We start from the raw sequence: 17,264 nt of genomic DNA, 5'->3' as shown, positions 1-17,264 counted from the left end.
TTCTTAACTGTTTGTAAAATATACTATATCGTTAAACGTAGCCGGAATGAATCGGGAACGTTCCGCGTTTATCGCTTTAAGATAAGATTAATTGAAACGAGAAAATTATCCTCGTTGTTTTCGACGCTACTTATCGCCATCGGGGATAATTATATCTCAACTACCAAAGAAAAGAGAATTTTGCGCGAATACGCTATCTAATAGATTATATTCGACGAAAGACTCGCAGGCGAATTCCGCTATTTAATATCTTCTCGAGAAAGGAAATCGACTTTGGCAACGAGCTGAGACTGAAGGCGGGCGCGCGCTCCCTCGGCGCGTTTTCTCTTCCTTCTTTTCCTTAAACGATACAGAATGCAGTATCTCTTGCGAGCACAGGAAAGTCTTTCTCGGGATGCTTGAAGGTGGAAGATAATCCGACGCGAGGCTGCCATCAGCGTAGCGGGGCGGGGAAGGTAAAACTGGTAGAAGAAAAGAGGAAGCCGACGTGAAATCTTTCAAGCTCCTCGTGGGTCTTTTTTTTTCCATCTCTCCGTTCTTATACCGTCTTTTTCTCTCTGTATCGCGCGCGCGACCTTTCTCGCTGCCTCTTTCCTTGTCTTTTTCACTCTTCCATCTCGCGCTCTTTAGCCCGCATCCGTCCCTCGGCAACTGCCCGCAACCCTCGTCTAGCGCGTCCCAGATTTTAGCTCCAAAGTGGAAAGACCCTCGGCTTCGAGATTTTACAAGGCGCCAGATGACTTTTCTTTTCTGCATCCGATATGCGTTTTTACGCAGCGGCGGCGCCGATCAAATGCAACTAAATACGTGCTGTTTATAGCACATACATGTGCATTTTAACATTCGTCAGATTATAACGATAATATTATTATAATAAATTTACGATATGGTCTCTAGCGAATATTAAATCTGATCGGCAGATGCAAATAAGCTTTTACACTAGCAAATTAGAATATTAGAGGGTAACTGCTCTTATTAGACTGAACGTATTATCAGATTAACAATATCATTAATGTAATTAAACTTTTGCTACTGGTCGTTGATGTTACATACACATACGCAATATTTTATGGAGAAAAAAATAAAAAATAAATTATATATTATATATAATTTTTATTTTTATTTTTTTCATAAAATATTTATGCATTTCTTTCCACGAAATGATTTCGCCTGCAAATCGATTTTGAACGGAATCTCTATTTGATGATTTATCCAGAGAGAAGTTGAACCATTATCGAGAAGGAACTTCATAGATTTTAGTAATTACGATCGGAAGGATTGTTAGACTTTGAATATAAAGCAGTCAACTTGAGTTCTCGCTCCGTCGTTAGTAACGTGGAAGAGACCTAATTCTAATGATTCAATCCGATTTACGATAATGGATAAATGATCCTCACATTGATCTCTTCGTTTCTCTTCGAAGACCTTCGATTCCTAAATTATATTGTATATATACACACACGTAGAATACAAATTTTGCGAGTGATTATATGTTACAAATAAGATCTTTTCGTTCATTCGTCTCTAATTCAAGAAAATATCGAGCACGATAAAAATTCGTTTCCACTCAGCGACGTTCTCTGTCATTGTGAGAAAAGGGATATACCCGTGCGACGCATCAGGAGACAAACTGCCGTGGTGTAAGTTATGAAAATGAAATTTTCAGACTGAATGTGCGACCGCCCGTCCGCGGAATCGGCGTGAAAGTGATTTTCAAGTCCCTCTCACTCCCAAAAGTCCCGCGAGCAGATGGCGGGAACATTTTTCGTTATCTTCTCATACTCGAGTACCTCCCTCGTATTCTTGCTTTTTTTTTTCTTTTATCTGCACGGTCTCTCACTTTCGTGACAATATGGAGAAGGATTTCGCTCACGTTCTCTCGAATGGCAAGGTCATCGCTCGAATATTGAATGTCAGATTTGCTTCTAAAATGAAGAGGCGAGTATTTGACGGATCTGATTCGAAGTAAATATATATTGGAGTAAATGTATCGGTATTAAAAAGAAACATCTGAATATCTTTTTGTCGAGTGGCAAAATACTGGGAAGTTAGGAAATTATAAAAACTTTATCGTCGCATTGAAAATTGCAGTAGTTTTTGTAAACTGTTTAAAGAATAAACACATGATTCGCGCGCGAGTAAAACACTATAAATCTAGAATGTCGTATATTACCGCATCAATATTCATCAATAAGCGCGAAAGAGGGATAGGATCACTGTCTAAATTTTTGAACGAACCAACAGGGTATATTTGTTTAAAATGTCTGTTTCGGATTTGCTTCGGATTAATATGCAGCCGCGTGCGAGATGCGCATCTTTGAAAGGGATATCATCGGTAGCGGTGCGTATTATTCCCAGAAAATAAATAATAGGAGAAGAAGAATGAGAAAGAGATTGATACGTTAAACGTTGGCGCGGCTGAACGGAGCTTCAAACTTGCACACCTGTTGGTGCAGCGAGTTCCAGATGCGCGGAATATCAATTAGTGAGTTAAGGATGATCTTGAGTTATGAATATTTCAGAAGTATGGAGCGAGAACGCGCGCGTGGAGAACGTTATCTCTCTCTCTCTCTCTCTCTCTCCAACGTAAACCTCTGCGAGTATTTCGTATATAAATTCACGAATATAGATCTGTGTGCGCTACGGTGCTGCATTTAAATTCAGTGCCCCGCTTTTCTTCCGACGAAAAAATCTGCATTCGCCGGTATAATGCGTTCCGGTCGCGCCAAAACGTTCGACTCACTGCACTCGCTGCGAGACTGCAAATCGGCGAAAAACATTTTTCGACGAGGATTTATGCATGATTCAAAGACGATAAGAAAATCGTACGACTACCGTACGAATAACGATCGATGCTTGCAACGCCATGAATTATCAGTTAAAGTTATATAATCTATTGTTTTATATATATATCTTGTTGCACAAAGAGAAATAACATTAGCTATAAGTATTACGACTAATTGACAAACAATTAAAAATTATTAATGAACTTGCAAATTATTAAAAGAATAATTTCTTTATTTCGAGAAATTTTTCCTCTTTTTATTATTTTATTAACCAAGCATTTCAATTATTTTTAATCGTGAATGGAAATGTCTTCCAAAAATTTACAGCTGAAAGAGCCGATAATCTTGGCACATTATATATAACGATTTGTAGAAAAGTAAAAAGTGACAAGATTTCTAGACTGTCAACAAGAATTGCGTTGTTTACGTCTCGACGCGGAAATTCCACATCCTTCGAGATTCTCGAGTTCTCTCAGAGAATTCTTGTGGCAAAAGGGCCACAAGAATCTCAGCCGAGATAAGTCGGCCAACCGTGTCTTGCGGAGGCTTTTTCATTCTTTTTACGCTCGCTCTTTTTAACCGGCCATGGTTACAAAAGATACGGGACGACGGCTCGCCTCGTAGCAGCAACAAAAAATAGGAGCATCGCGCTCGAGGGAGTCGTGCATCTGTTTCCCACTTTGCATAATATTCCCTCGTGGGCCACCGACGATTTCCCGGTTTACCATCCAAGCCGTCTATCTTTACTCACCCTTTTCGCGTAACGAAAACTTCCTCGGCAAAGCGGTCAGCTGTCTTGTTGATCACTGATGGAGCGATTTTATGTTCTTCCACAAGATTGACGTTCCTGTATAGTTCTTGCCTTAATAGCGAGAATTTTAACGAACGCGTTCGATGGTGCAATCGATGGAATTTTTAATAGCCTTAATTTTGTTATTAACAATCTGCATCTTTTAGAAAATAGTGATTAGAGTTACTCATAGACACACATTATTTTTAAAATATGCCATACATCAAGTAAGTGTGTAAAATATAAATCTAAGTGAGATTACAACTCTGGATTGTAAAAGCATTGCGATAATACTGAAAAACTTGTGTACTCTAGCTGTAAATTTTAAAAGTTAACTCCAAACTTTTTTTTTTTTTTTTTTTTTTTTTTTTTTTTTTTTTTTTTCATGTTTGCTTCAGACTTACATATCGATCATTAATGACCAAACATCAATGATAATATAAAAATGATTTTTTTTTTTTCCCGTTATATGTCATTTTCCCAACAATAAAGTGAACATCGTATGCGCAGGCTTTAGGGGATTTAATGGATTTTGTCATATACACGTGAGACTCATAAATTGGACAGATCGATTTATTGTTGCTTCGAGATTAGATTCGCCGAATGAGCTTTATCGCTATTGTTTTACGACTTTTCTCTGGTGTTGCAGTAACGTCGCGCGTGCTCGGATCGCACGATTGTACAGAATGATTTATGCGTGAATGAACAGCGCACGAATTTGCGCATTGCCTCTATAAAATATATGCAATGTTTATTCGTGCATTTTGCGACACACCAGTAACAATGTTTATTGTAGTTGCATCACGCAAACGTAACGATGACACCTATTTTCTCTCGTTTGTCATGACGAGCGCAAAAATGGAGTTTTAATTGTCAAATTGGCGTGCAATTATTGAGAAGCCGTTGATTTTAATCCGAGCGAATATCACACACACACATATTGTATCATGTAATAATACGAAATCTATTAAAGATTACTAATGCAACTTTAGAATCTTATGTGTCATTTTATGATATTTATAATTAAAAATTATTGAAATATGACGATAAAATTAAGTGAACTGTTCGCATAATTTAACCAAAAAATATACAATTCGAATATACATATATTAAGATTGGTAGTTTATTTATTTATTCTATCATAAACCGCGCGCGATGAAAAATGTTCTACCGCAACGCAAACTCTCCTCTCATTCTTCGTTCATATTTTCCATGTCTAGTGTAAAGCACGAACGTAAAGAATCTTGCGACAAATTCGGCGGGATCCGGATGGATGAAATAGTATCCGGCGACGCGCGATGCGGATTAAAACGAGATGTTTGTTCGACGCAAAAAGTCGACACGACGACGAACGGGATACGGCGGGGGTCGGGATTAGCGATTTAGTGGGACACGAATCGCGGAAAACGCAAATAAAAATACGCAAAAGGCGCGGCAACGTGAAAAGCCGCTCTACGTGTCAGCGAGGAGAAAAATCTGACAACAAGGATACTTTACGAGCTGATTCGGTCGACTGCAGCGCGTAAATTTGCCTCTATATACAATATATGTATGGGCCGTACGGCAACTTTATATCATACATAACTTTGTGATCTTGTCCGCGAAATGATATCAATCTAAAAATGTTATATAACATGGATTTGATGTATATTTAAAATAATTGTGTTTTATATATATATATATATGAGCCTCTCAGAAGTGAAACCGAATAATTCCACTTTTTATAATTTTTTAAATTTTACTACTACTACTACATACACACACACACACACACATATACACACAGAGTACATAATTGTACATAATTAATACTAAAATTAAGAAATTTACGAAAAATAGAATGATTGATCAGTTTTGAGAGGCTTAGATGTTTATAAGCAAGAAAATATAAAGATATGAAAAAGAAAATGTGGAATTCTCGAATGATAAACGGCGAAAATGTTATAAATTATATAATAATAATTATACAATATAATAATAATATATATAAATTATATACAAATATAAATAAAAATGATATAAATTGTATTAATACAAATTAATAAATATTCCTACATTTTATCAATTAATCTCAAATGCTACGTTTTTGAATGAAATAGAGAGAGATACATTTATATAGTAGTAGGATTTTATCGGTATAAATTTTTTAAGGAAACAAGGGTGATGAAGAAAGATCACAAGTGGCGCACTAAAAGGTCGAATCCCGGGGGCTATAACCCGTTCAGTTCAACGGTTAAGACAGTTCCGGATATAGTTATGAAGAAGTTTTCGTCCCGTGCCGTCTTCATTCTTCCCGAGTTTGACTTCCCGCTCGCCTTACGTACGATGTAATCGTATTAGATTCAGTCTATATCGCATTTGAAATATGCTGCCGGTTACGAATTTAAAGTTACAAATGGAGATCTTTCGACACCGCAGCGACAGGAACAAAAGGCGACTATCTCGTTAGACTGTTCACCATAGATTTGCGACGAGAATGAAACTTTTCCGGTAGGAAGAAAACTTTCTGCTGTGCTTTTTACATGGCACTTATTCAAACTGTTTTTTTTTTTTTTTTTTTTGTATTTATTTATTTTATTTTTATGATTCTTCCAATAAACTAGCACAAAATAGAAGATTTTCTTACTATCATTAAAAGTAGATTTTAATATTATTTAAATAACATACAATTAATATAAGTTAAATATTAAATTAATTTAAGCTAATTGAAACATATTAATTTATTTTTGAAGAGCTCTTCTTATAATGTCGATCTATTTTTATACAAATTCCTCATCTGATTGTGAGTTTTTTCACGTATTTTTGACCGTCAACGTATGAACATTTATCTCTATTGTTCTCTGCTTGTTTTTCTTACGTCATTGATTTTCTAATTAATTTATCTATCTTTTTGTTTCGTTTAGACAAACATTTATTCGGCATATTCAATCGTGTCACTTTTTCTCGAGTAAGTTTATCGTTCGACCTTCTTTCTCCTGGCCTTCGGTATAGTTATTCGAAATAGTCTCCCATATATCGAGATGTTCAATCTATGTACAGAGACGACGTCGCGAGTAAATTTATTATGCAAACAATGAAACATCCAATTTCCGGAAAAAAATATTCAACGCCACAGCTATTAGATTGGCAAGCGGCTGTAGATGTATTGTTCTTTTATTTGATGAAGACGTAACGTCGGAAAAATAATTTTAATTTTTTTCTTATATCTTTATTGATTGTGAAAAATATATTATAATATCTTATCGAGAGTTTTTTTTTAATAATTATGCAATAGACAGTAATTTATATTTTTTGATACATTTTTTAATTTTTTAATTAAATTTGCGCCTTAAACACTCTCTTATTGATTCATTAACATTGTGAATATATATCTAAGAATCTTAAATCTTTTTTAATTTTGTGACATTTTATGCAGAATTTTACTGTATTTTCGCACAATTTACGATATCCATTGCATGTTGATAGATTCTCTCGGATCGAGTACGAAATCGTTCTTCGGAGAACAAGGAGTTCCCTCGACTTCGTGGAGATCGGGGGAATGTACCGACTAAAGAAAGACTAGTTACTACAACCCTTCCATACATTGGAGCGCCTTCGGACAACCCTGGAGTGGAATTACCTTTACTCGCACGTGAGACAAGTTTCGTAGGACTGGGATACGAAGTACGCCCTTGGCAAGCAAAGTTCAATTGGATAGTTCCGGTGAATAATCGACGGTATCGATAGTGCCCCGGATCACAGAACAGGAAGCGCATGTTAGACCATCTCGACACAGAGTAACATGACATCTCTCGCTAACTTATCCCCGTATCGACATGCGCGGTTCAATCCGAATAGATTTGCCTCCTTCCCTCTCGGGATTAATGATCCGTTTGACATCGATACGAGTTCACGGGTCTCTCGGTGAATCTTAGAACTTTGATACAGATTCATGGCGAGTCTTTCTATCGCTTATTTTTACAGGCCTGTCATATCACTATATATACAACTTTTAATCGCAACGATTGTACAACTTTTACTTATTACTCAAGACGGAATAATATTTAGGAATGGAGGACAAAATTCTCGACGTGCGTTTTCGGGCGTGGAACGGATATATATATATATATATTTTTTTTTTTTTTACACGGGCACACGTAATGTGTAACGTAACACCGCGATATCGTCGGCAGAGGAATGACGCGGATAACAGCGGAACGGATAAAAACTTTATTACGAAGCGGCGCGACCCGTAAGCGTTTTGCGGCTTACACGTGCACGCTACAACGCCACGCCGCCTGAACGCGAATGTACGATTAATTAAATTGCATTTTGCCGGCGGATTTCGCGTCGGTGGCGCGTGACCGGACTACGGAATGTCGTCTCGGCAAAGTTCCCGATGGCAAACAATTAGTCGCATCGATCTACGCTACGAGGGTAACGGGGCGCGACGTAATCGCGCGTAGGATAAGATTTTTGGCCACGTGCGCGCAAACATACAAAGCGACGGCTGTGTACATGACTCGGATCTGCACAGAATTAATTATTCCCGAAACTATGTTCGAGATATCTATAAAATCCTTGAATTTCTTCTAAATAAAAATCTAGAGAGAATTTCATATATGTGCGCGTGTGTGTGTTGAAGTTGGCACCAATGGCTGCGTTCAGCAGAAAAAGCAGCTTTCCAATTGTTGCAAAATTCTTTAATACGATTGGTTCTCGCCCTTAGTTCCTGCCGGATCTAAATGTATAAACCAATCGTACCAATAGACAACAAACGCTTCGATTGACCGTTGCAATGTTTATTACGCGAATAAGCCTTCATCGCGCGATCCGTGCGAAAGAATCTTGCTTTTTGGTAAAGTATTCTTTCTTAAACTAGGCTTTCTTATCGCGTAGATTTTCTGTAACGTTTAAATAAACATGCACGATCGTTGAGATGAATCGAATGTTCGGCAATACTTGATCGCTGATCGAATCGACACACCTAACCTTTCATAATATTTTCAAAAAGATTCGACTTTCCTATCTGCCTTTTCTTTCTATTATTTTCTTCTTCATTAAAAGATTAATCGAGAGATATGCGATTTCTTCTATATATTATGAAATAGGTTACGGATAGAAAACGATTAAAGAATCGGGTCGGGAATCTATGGTATCGAAGTTAACTCCGATACACTTTCTCATAATATTTCGAGAATCGCAAATGGTTTCGAGTCAAGATGTCGCGTGAAGAAGTTTGTTCGCGAAATCCGCTGAAAATATTTCAAAAATATGGCCAAAAATATTCTTGTGTCGTGTATATATAGTCGTGTACAAGACGAAGATGAAACACTTCAATAACATCAACACTTTAATGCGCGGGTTGCGCGTTATCCTTTAACTCTCTCATGTCAGTCCGCGACCTTCGCTCGGAAACGTCGGAACATTGTAATAACGTCGCGAGTACGACGACTTTCTAAAATGGCGGCGTTTAAGATTATTCTCTTACTCGTTCGCCATGAGATCTAAACGATTAAAAGTACAGTCGCGAGATATATTCGTGCTCGTAAAATGCAGTGAAATCGAAAAGTCTGGCGTTAAGAGTATTTTCGCGTTCGCGTTCGTCAAGTATACCGATGTTGAAAAGCGTATCATCCAAGTATTTTCGCGTTCGTGAAATGCAGTGATATCGTAAATTCAATCGTTATTTCATCGTATTTGTGTACGTGAACTTTGTTGATATCGTGAGTGTAAAATGTCGAGTTCTAAAGTTACGTGTTTATATTAAATGTATCTTGAGAGAATCGGGAGTGAAAAGAATTTCGTGAGTGCAAAGTGATAAAAGTACATTGAGTTGAATCGATAGGGTTACTTGAAGAATTTCGATTACTAGCCTTGGATTAATCGGATGAAGTGGATTATTGGCGGGATTCAACAATGGGTGAGTGTTGTGCTTAAAAAAATTTCTTACAATTTTATTTAGTTAATGATCTGTCATTATCAACTTTCGCGCAATAAGCGTTAATTATTTCGATTACATGGAATTCTTTTATAATTTTTTCGTATATATAAAATCAATATATATATTTGTCAATGAAAAAAAATTGATGATTAAATAGAAAAATATCGAATATTACAGAATAAATCTTATTAATTAATAAGTTAATTTATTAGTTTTATTAATTTATGATTAATAGTTAATGAATTTATTGCAAAAGTTTGGTTTAAAATACAATAACAATGAGTTATTATATTATTTGAAATTTCAAATAATTTTTTAAATAATTAAAGAAAGTAGAAAATTTTATTGCGAATCGCACGTTTGTTCTATGTTATATTATACATTTATTATTTAAATATATATATATATATATATAATTTTTGCAACAAATTTTTACAAAAATGTAATTTACGGACTGACAATTACGCTAAGCATAAATAATGCTACTCACACAGAATCAAAGATTAGCTATTATATCAATAATTAAATAACCGCAATAATATGATTACTCGGTGCATTTAATGATTTATGTACATATATGTGACATATCGAGAGACCAAGACTAACAGTTTAAATCGCTTTTAGTACAAGCTAATCCTTCGAAAATGTCCACGTGTCGTAATTCATTATCGTGAAACGTATGCCGGCGCGAAATACATGAGCGTTTATAGAATCGAGCAATATAATCAATTTAAACCAATTTCATTATCCGCTAGTCTGCTAGTCCGCGGTAAATTAATTATTTACGATTTAATTGAGTCACGATAAAATCGCTATTGATTTATACGCGCGAATTCTTTGCCGCACTCGTGTGGCAATCGTTGCAATTTTACAAAATTGACAAAAGAAATACACTGAGCTACAGCTTTATGAATATTATGTTTTTGGTCGAGAACGATCAGTAAATATTTTAGCGTTATTTAAAAAGGTTTGAATATTCAAACGGCAACTTTTTATTTCAAATATATGAATTTATTCGTGTCATTGTTAGTAAATTCCATTTCGAATCAACACCTCGTTTCGTGCAAATATTCTTCGTATGATACGATAACAGTTAGAGAATCAGCTTCGCGGAATCAAATTATGTGGATTAGCATTAAAATAGAAGCGTTGAATTGTGGCGAGAATACGCCTCGTGATCGCGAGAAATACAATAACGTTGCTGTACAATAACGTCGTTTACTTGGCGGCAATTGAAACAAAGAGGAAGAACGAGAGAGAGAGAGAGAGAGAGAGAGAGAGAAAGAGCGAATTCTTACTACCTTTGTGTTAGACTCGATTTTATATGCCAAATGCAGAGAAAGAGGAAAAGAGAAAAGAGAACGGCCGTAGTAAATACCGAGGATATGTAGTAACGGCTTTACGGCCGGGAACATTTTCTGTCCGATGTGAAATGTTGCTCGGCACGGAGTCACATTCGGAGTATCCTTTTGGTTCCGGATATACGTTGCCAGCTGCACTTCGAGGCTACTTTACGTCGAGCGATTCGTCATAACGCTCTCTCTTCCTCTGACTCTTGAACGGTGTCTTTATCGGACGAGCGCGCGTATACATAATGGATATATGATCGTCCATCGTTCGTCTTCACGCATGATGATACGCACCGAAGTTGCTCTCTCGTCTGCGATTTAAGATAGACGCGATATATTCCTCTTTCTTCTGCCGGACGAACTCAGGAAACATGACTGGGCTGTAACATACGTTAAATCCTGAAGTGCGAACAAATTGAGAAATCGCGAGTATTTCGCTCTGAAAAAAATGCGACATTATTTTGCAAAAATACTTTACAATTAGTAAAGATAAATATGATTATTAATCAGATAATTTTACGGATATTTAAAGTACAGGTATATATACACACACACATACATATACGCAATATGTATAGACACACGATAAAATTATATAATAAATTATAATTATATAATCACGATTTTAATCTACTACAATTTATTGAGCTTGTTTCGTAGTAAAATTGTTGTGCACATACTTGTGATATTTGGCGACAAACTTATTAATTAGTTCTGCATCGATCTCGTTTCAATCTCTCATTCTATTTAACCGTTTCAAATGTTTGCATTCAGATGGAAATAATTTTGTTCAAAGTAACGGAGGCATGTCCCCTTGCTCTGTTCATTATCGAGCGATTGCAACGAACTTTATCGTGATATATTTGCTGACAATATTGAATGAAATGAATTAATTATTTCGAAACAATGTCGCGTAATAGATTTAAATTGCTAAATTACTAATGACATTTCGTCGTGAATAATTTCTTTTAGGTAGAAATGCAGTAATTTTATTGGATCGATGCATCATTTATGAAATCGCGGAAATTTTGATGACGCCTCAATGTCGGATTCTAGCGAAGTCACGGAATTAAAAAATAAATTTTTTACGAATCAAAAGAGACCCGGATTCAAACGTCGAAAAATCCACAGATCTGATAACTATGCTCCAGTTGATCAAGTTTCAGCTGTTCTGTAGATTCTGATGAAAATTTTGTTAACTCGAGTTTTCGATGAGAGAAAATATCGCGGTAACAATCAGGGCATTTATCAATAAACTTAATTTAGTTCCACTATTAATTGCCGGATCACTTTAAAAACGACCGTCAGAATGAATTCGTCTCTAATGCTCTGTATATTCGATATAATAATATTATTTGAACTTTTTAGAAACCAAACCAATCAACTCCACTTTTTTTTCAAATTTTTTTCATTTCTATATCAAAGCACTCGTGTATTTCGTGATGTTAAAATTAGGAAATTTATAAAAAGCGCATTTCATCAATTTGGCTTTTAAGAAACTGATTTATAACTTGAAAATTAAAATACTTTCCATATCTGATTACATACAAACCGTTTCGTGAAATCAATTTAAATATTTTATTATTTATATTAATATTCATACATACACGCGCATATGTGTTATTTGTTCTTGATATAAATTTTCAGAACAGATTATTATACTTCAATTTGAAGAATACATTGCTAAATTTTCACATAAATGCCACAATACATCTCGTATATTTTTATCTCGTTTTACAATAGCGTTGTCTGCTCCAGATCCGTGGTATTGATTTATTTTATCTAGTTACTAGTCTTTGGACAGTTGGTAAAATTCGGCATCCCTGACTTTTGCGGAGTATACTCCAATTTTCTCTTTCTCATCATGTTTCCTAAAGGGATTGCTCACAGAGTCAATCTAAATTTTTTTTTCCCCCTTTTCTTTTCTTTATCTATTGTCTCTGCAGCATCATAAAAATCTGCTTGTAAGCGACACGGCTGCTATAGCCACGCAGTCGGAATAGTAGAGAAAGTTAGTTAGTTGTAGGTATAATAAATAGAAGAACAAAGAATGGAGCGTCGCTATCAAAGGCTGAGGGGTTGATGCGAGAGGAGAGGGAAGGGATGGACAAGTCCGTTCGTAAAACAAACTGTCATCGTGCGGATGCTTTTAACCGACGCGATGGGATGCGGCGTAAAGAGCCGGGATTGAATTTCTCGTGACGTGTCCGTTGTTGTTGTGCTCTCTCGTGGCTGACAAAAGTGGAATTTAAAAGCACGTTTCTTTCTTCCTCTATATTTCGATCGCGAGAAACAGCACCGGAGGAGTTTTGAATCGTGTGCGACGGTATGTCATACTCTTCCCCTCTCTTTTCTCCCTTCCTCCCTATCTTTCCTCTCCCCCCTTCCGCTCTGGATGCAACATATGCGATTGAGCAAATTCCATTTAAGGATTCGCGTGTATCCATAACCGCTGCTTCACGTGTGCATGATGTATTTAGAGTAAAAACAGGACATCGCTTGCTTGTGACGACCGTATCATCGGGCCGCGACATTGCGAATAGCTGTTATTATTTCCATGTTAATAAAGTGCTAATTAATATTCTCTGACATGCGCGTAATTAGCTCGATCCGGATTTGTTGTGAATTTTATAATTAACACGTCATTATTTTCATAATTTTATCTTTGAAATATCACGTTAAAATATATTAAATTGAATTTGCTGTAGCTTTGAAGCGTTTAGATATATGTATAAAGGTGAGCGTACCGAGTACGCCTCGTAAAAGATCCTCGTCACAGAGATATCGATCGAAAGCTGCTCTCTCTCTCTCTCTCTCTCTCTCTCTTTCTCTCTCTCTCTTTCAGTCCTACACTAGATGAAGCTATAATATACAGCGAGAGAGCATCTGTGTTTAGTTTTGCGAGACGGTTCCCGCGTCGATTACGGACAAGACGAATCGGAGGCGCGACATGGGACATTTGTTTATTCTCGTACGACATTTATTCTCGTTCCCCGTCGCGTCGCATCGCGCTTCGCGTAGCGACGGCGGAATTTCAAATCAGTCCATTTGGGGACCCTCGCGTCCCCCGGGCTATCTCGCAGGAAGCGTTCGCAAAGTTCAAATCCGTGTCCGACGGTATAACTAGTTTCCCTTTCGGAGATTGGATGACTTCTGCCCTCTTACTAGGATCGTGCCGATAATCTCCTACGACATTGGCGGCAACAGTACCATAACAATACCGAAAACAGACGCGTGACTTGACGCGTTAAATATGCGAGAGGCACGTGCGTTTTCGCTATCTTGATATTTTCGTTCCCGATATCAATAAATTTGCGATATTAAAACGGACATATTAATTGTTAAGAAATTAAGAAAATCAAGTATGATGCATATTTATATGAAAATCGATTTTAATTGGTAAAGTTTTTATCGTGCATTATGGAATATATATATATACACCGTATCTTTTCTATTAAAATAGCTTCTTGCGATAGAATTTTGAAAAACATAGATTTTGCTATGATAGAAATAAAAAAGCAAATTCTGCATTTCTTTATGATAATGAAACGTAAGAACGCGTAGAATACATTTTTTCACAGCTAATAGTATCGAGAATCGAGAACTCGACGAAGATTACATATCGGTTTCGTATCCACTTTTTATTTGCAAAGCGAATGAGATGTCTCTCAATTGGCGCATGCGTTTCTCGGCGCTCGATCCGATATCCAAATTGTTTCAGGTGCTATCGCAATCGACGATGTGTTGAATATATACACGGCGTACATACAATTTACCCCTAGCAGTTTTTTACGGCCGTGAGCACGTCATTCGAAGCTAGCGAGTTTTCCCTCCCCTGTTTTCCCTCTTCTAGACGAAATAACTGTACGACCCGTTTCCAGTCTTTAATGCACCATAAAAGGGGGTGCCTTTATCTAAACTTTTCCCTTTTCACGACCGTGGTATGTGTGTAGTCGGCGCCACACCAGCAATAATAATCACACAAAAACTTATTGTCCTCCCTGTATATATTGTATGTATCCGATCGGAAATTTATTGCCGCTTTCGTAGGAGACAATATGTAAGCCCGATTAAGAAGAGAATTGAATATACTATTTGAAACGTTACGTGCATCAAATTTTCTTCGCAAGTAGACCCGAGAAATTCGAAAGACACGAACAAAGCATATAAGTTTGTTTAGTAATCATGTTTGATTCGAGTTTTGTATATTAATAGAATTTAATTATTGTAAAACGCTCCTAGACGCACAAGAGACACATAAAAGAAATAAGTTTAATTCTATTGCGACTCCATTTAAAAGGCAAATTAAAATTTAAAAAAATTTTTTTATCGTATCGGAAGAAAAATATAAATACATCGAAAGGGATGATTTTCCAATCTTTTTGCCGACTATGTCCCTTGACAAGATTGTTATCAATCGTTTGCCAATCGTTGTCGAACGGAAGCAACGTGACGTGAGCAATAATTTTAATGGCAGACGTGGCGACGCGGCAACAAATTCCATTTGCTAACGGCGACCATAGCATCGATAAAACTTCCATCGGTCGTATGCCATTTCGGTCCATTTCGAGTTATTATGATGGTAGCGGGGCCCCAATGTTATACGCGCTAAAGCAATATTCTCTACACGCAATGGACACATGAACAAGTGCATGTCAAACAAACGCGAAAAAAGATAAAAACTTGATCGTTAGTCCCTAACAATAATATATCGCGATGCAAAATCGCGCCAATCGAATTCTATTTTTTATAGAAATAGGATTGAAATTGTAGATATGAGTTTTATGAGATAATTTGATATTTGTATTAGAATGACATTTTCAGCGCATGAAAGAAATTTATTTTATGACAGAATAATATGTTTCAAATTTTTTTTACGAAAGAATTGTTTTCTTGTTATCTGCAATGCGTGCATGTTTAATTAAACAAAGATAAATATTGCGACCTACTTTTTACACTTCAAGTTTTTATTTAAATCTTCATTTAAATTTGCGACATGAGCAGATTTAGCACAAACGTGGGCTTTACGTCACGATAAATTCGGTGTATATATTTAAAAAAATTAATACTAGCATATTTAGGAAACTTCTCTCGAGAGATAATATTTGTATACGAGAGTATTTCGTGTGATTTTTGCTTATGTTTTTCACGATTGTAATTAATACACGCGAAAATCTCTGAATAATTAAATTAAATCGTTATAATATATCTCGCGTGAATATGTTTCGATTTGTCTATGCAAATGCGTATAGACATTTTCGTAGACAATAACGATATTTCTTGGCTATTGTCGTCAGTGCTCGATAAATCGATTCACGTGCCAGAAGATCGTGTGTTAAGAACAATACGGGCGAGAATCCGCCAGACCTATTCGCGGAGCCGCGTATACGTCGACGGGAATAACAAAGTTCGCCCGGCACGCCGCGTGAAAATCATTTCTGACTTATTTCCGCCACGGCTGCCGCACGCGATTCCGCTTTTCCCCGGGGACGAGGGAACGCGCGCAAATTTCATTCAGGATTATCTCCCACCTGCGCAGCCGTCGCCCGTCGGCTTGATCAACCGTGTGTGTTCGGACTTTTGTTTCAGCTACTTCCGGCGCAGCGCGGTGAGATATTTTCGACGCGGCGGTCCTTTGGGACCGAGTGCGCGCACAAATTTGATCCGAAACTAGGTTTTGATATGTAGAACTCATGGTGTATGCAAGCCCGACAATAACGCATTTAGATCTCTTCCACTAGGATTTCGCGTGTTAATTTTGTTCGTGACAAGGCACGCGTGAAAAGCTACGCGAAGTACTTTCGTACACAACTATTGTCTCTTGAGGGAAATGTTGATATTTATTACAACGTGTGTGCGCGCGTGCGCATCTCATTTCGTGAAAACTCATTAATTGTTGAGAGTTTACCCTTTATTTTTAATAATTTTAAAGTACTTAATAGATTAAACGAATAGTTCTGGCTATTAAAGAAAAAAATGGCTCGGAACTAAGACGTCAAGTTCATGCTGCGTTTCACTTTGTTCTCTGAATTTTTTTTATCATTTCTTGCCAGATTTTAAGCGCATGAAATATCTCTTGACGCCAAAACTATTTGTTTAATCTGTCACAAACTTTAGAACTATTAAAAATAAAGCTAGAACTCTCAACAATTAATGAGTTTTCGCGAAATGAGACGCCACCTTTACATATGATTACAATATAGATATATCGATTTAATTATAATGTTTATTATTAACTTGGAATATAGTGCTTCTTAAACATCTCAATTTATTATCTACAAACTATCAGAAATTTTATAAAAATATTATGGAGCAATATATCAAATTTTATAGCTATTTGAGCAAAGTCTTGTTAAAATTACATATGTTGTAATTGTGTGTGTCATAGCAAAAGAAGAAATGATAATTATACTTTA

At 36.5% G+C, this 17,264-nt stretch overlaps 1 long non-coding RNA gene across 1 annotated transcript in view; it reads left to right on the top strand.

The window, feature by feature from the left end:
• Positions 1-17,264, top strand: part of LOC138940875 (uncharacterized) — a 158,876-nt gene that overhangs the window by 88,254 nt on the left and 53,358 nt on the right. Inside the window, exon 4 of the long non-coding RNA XR_011448082.1 lies at positions 7,042-9,478. This is a non-coding gene — a long non-coding RNA (uncharacterized lncRNA). The remainder of the gene's footprint in view (positions 1-7,041; positions 9,479-17,264) is intronic.

Source organism: Polyergus mexicanus, unplaced genomic scaffold (genome assembly GCF_030449975.1).
Source record: "Polyergus mexicanus isolate NDT 795.1 unplaced genomic scaffold, iyPolMexi1.0 SCAF_17, whole genome shotgun sequence".
NCBI classification, from domain to species: Eukaryota; Metazoa; Arthropoda; class Insecta; order Hymenoptera; family Formicidae; genus Polyergus; species Polyergus mexicanus.
This window is presented reverse-complemented; position numbering and strand designations above follow the sequence as displayed.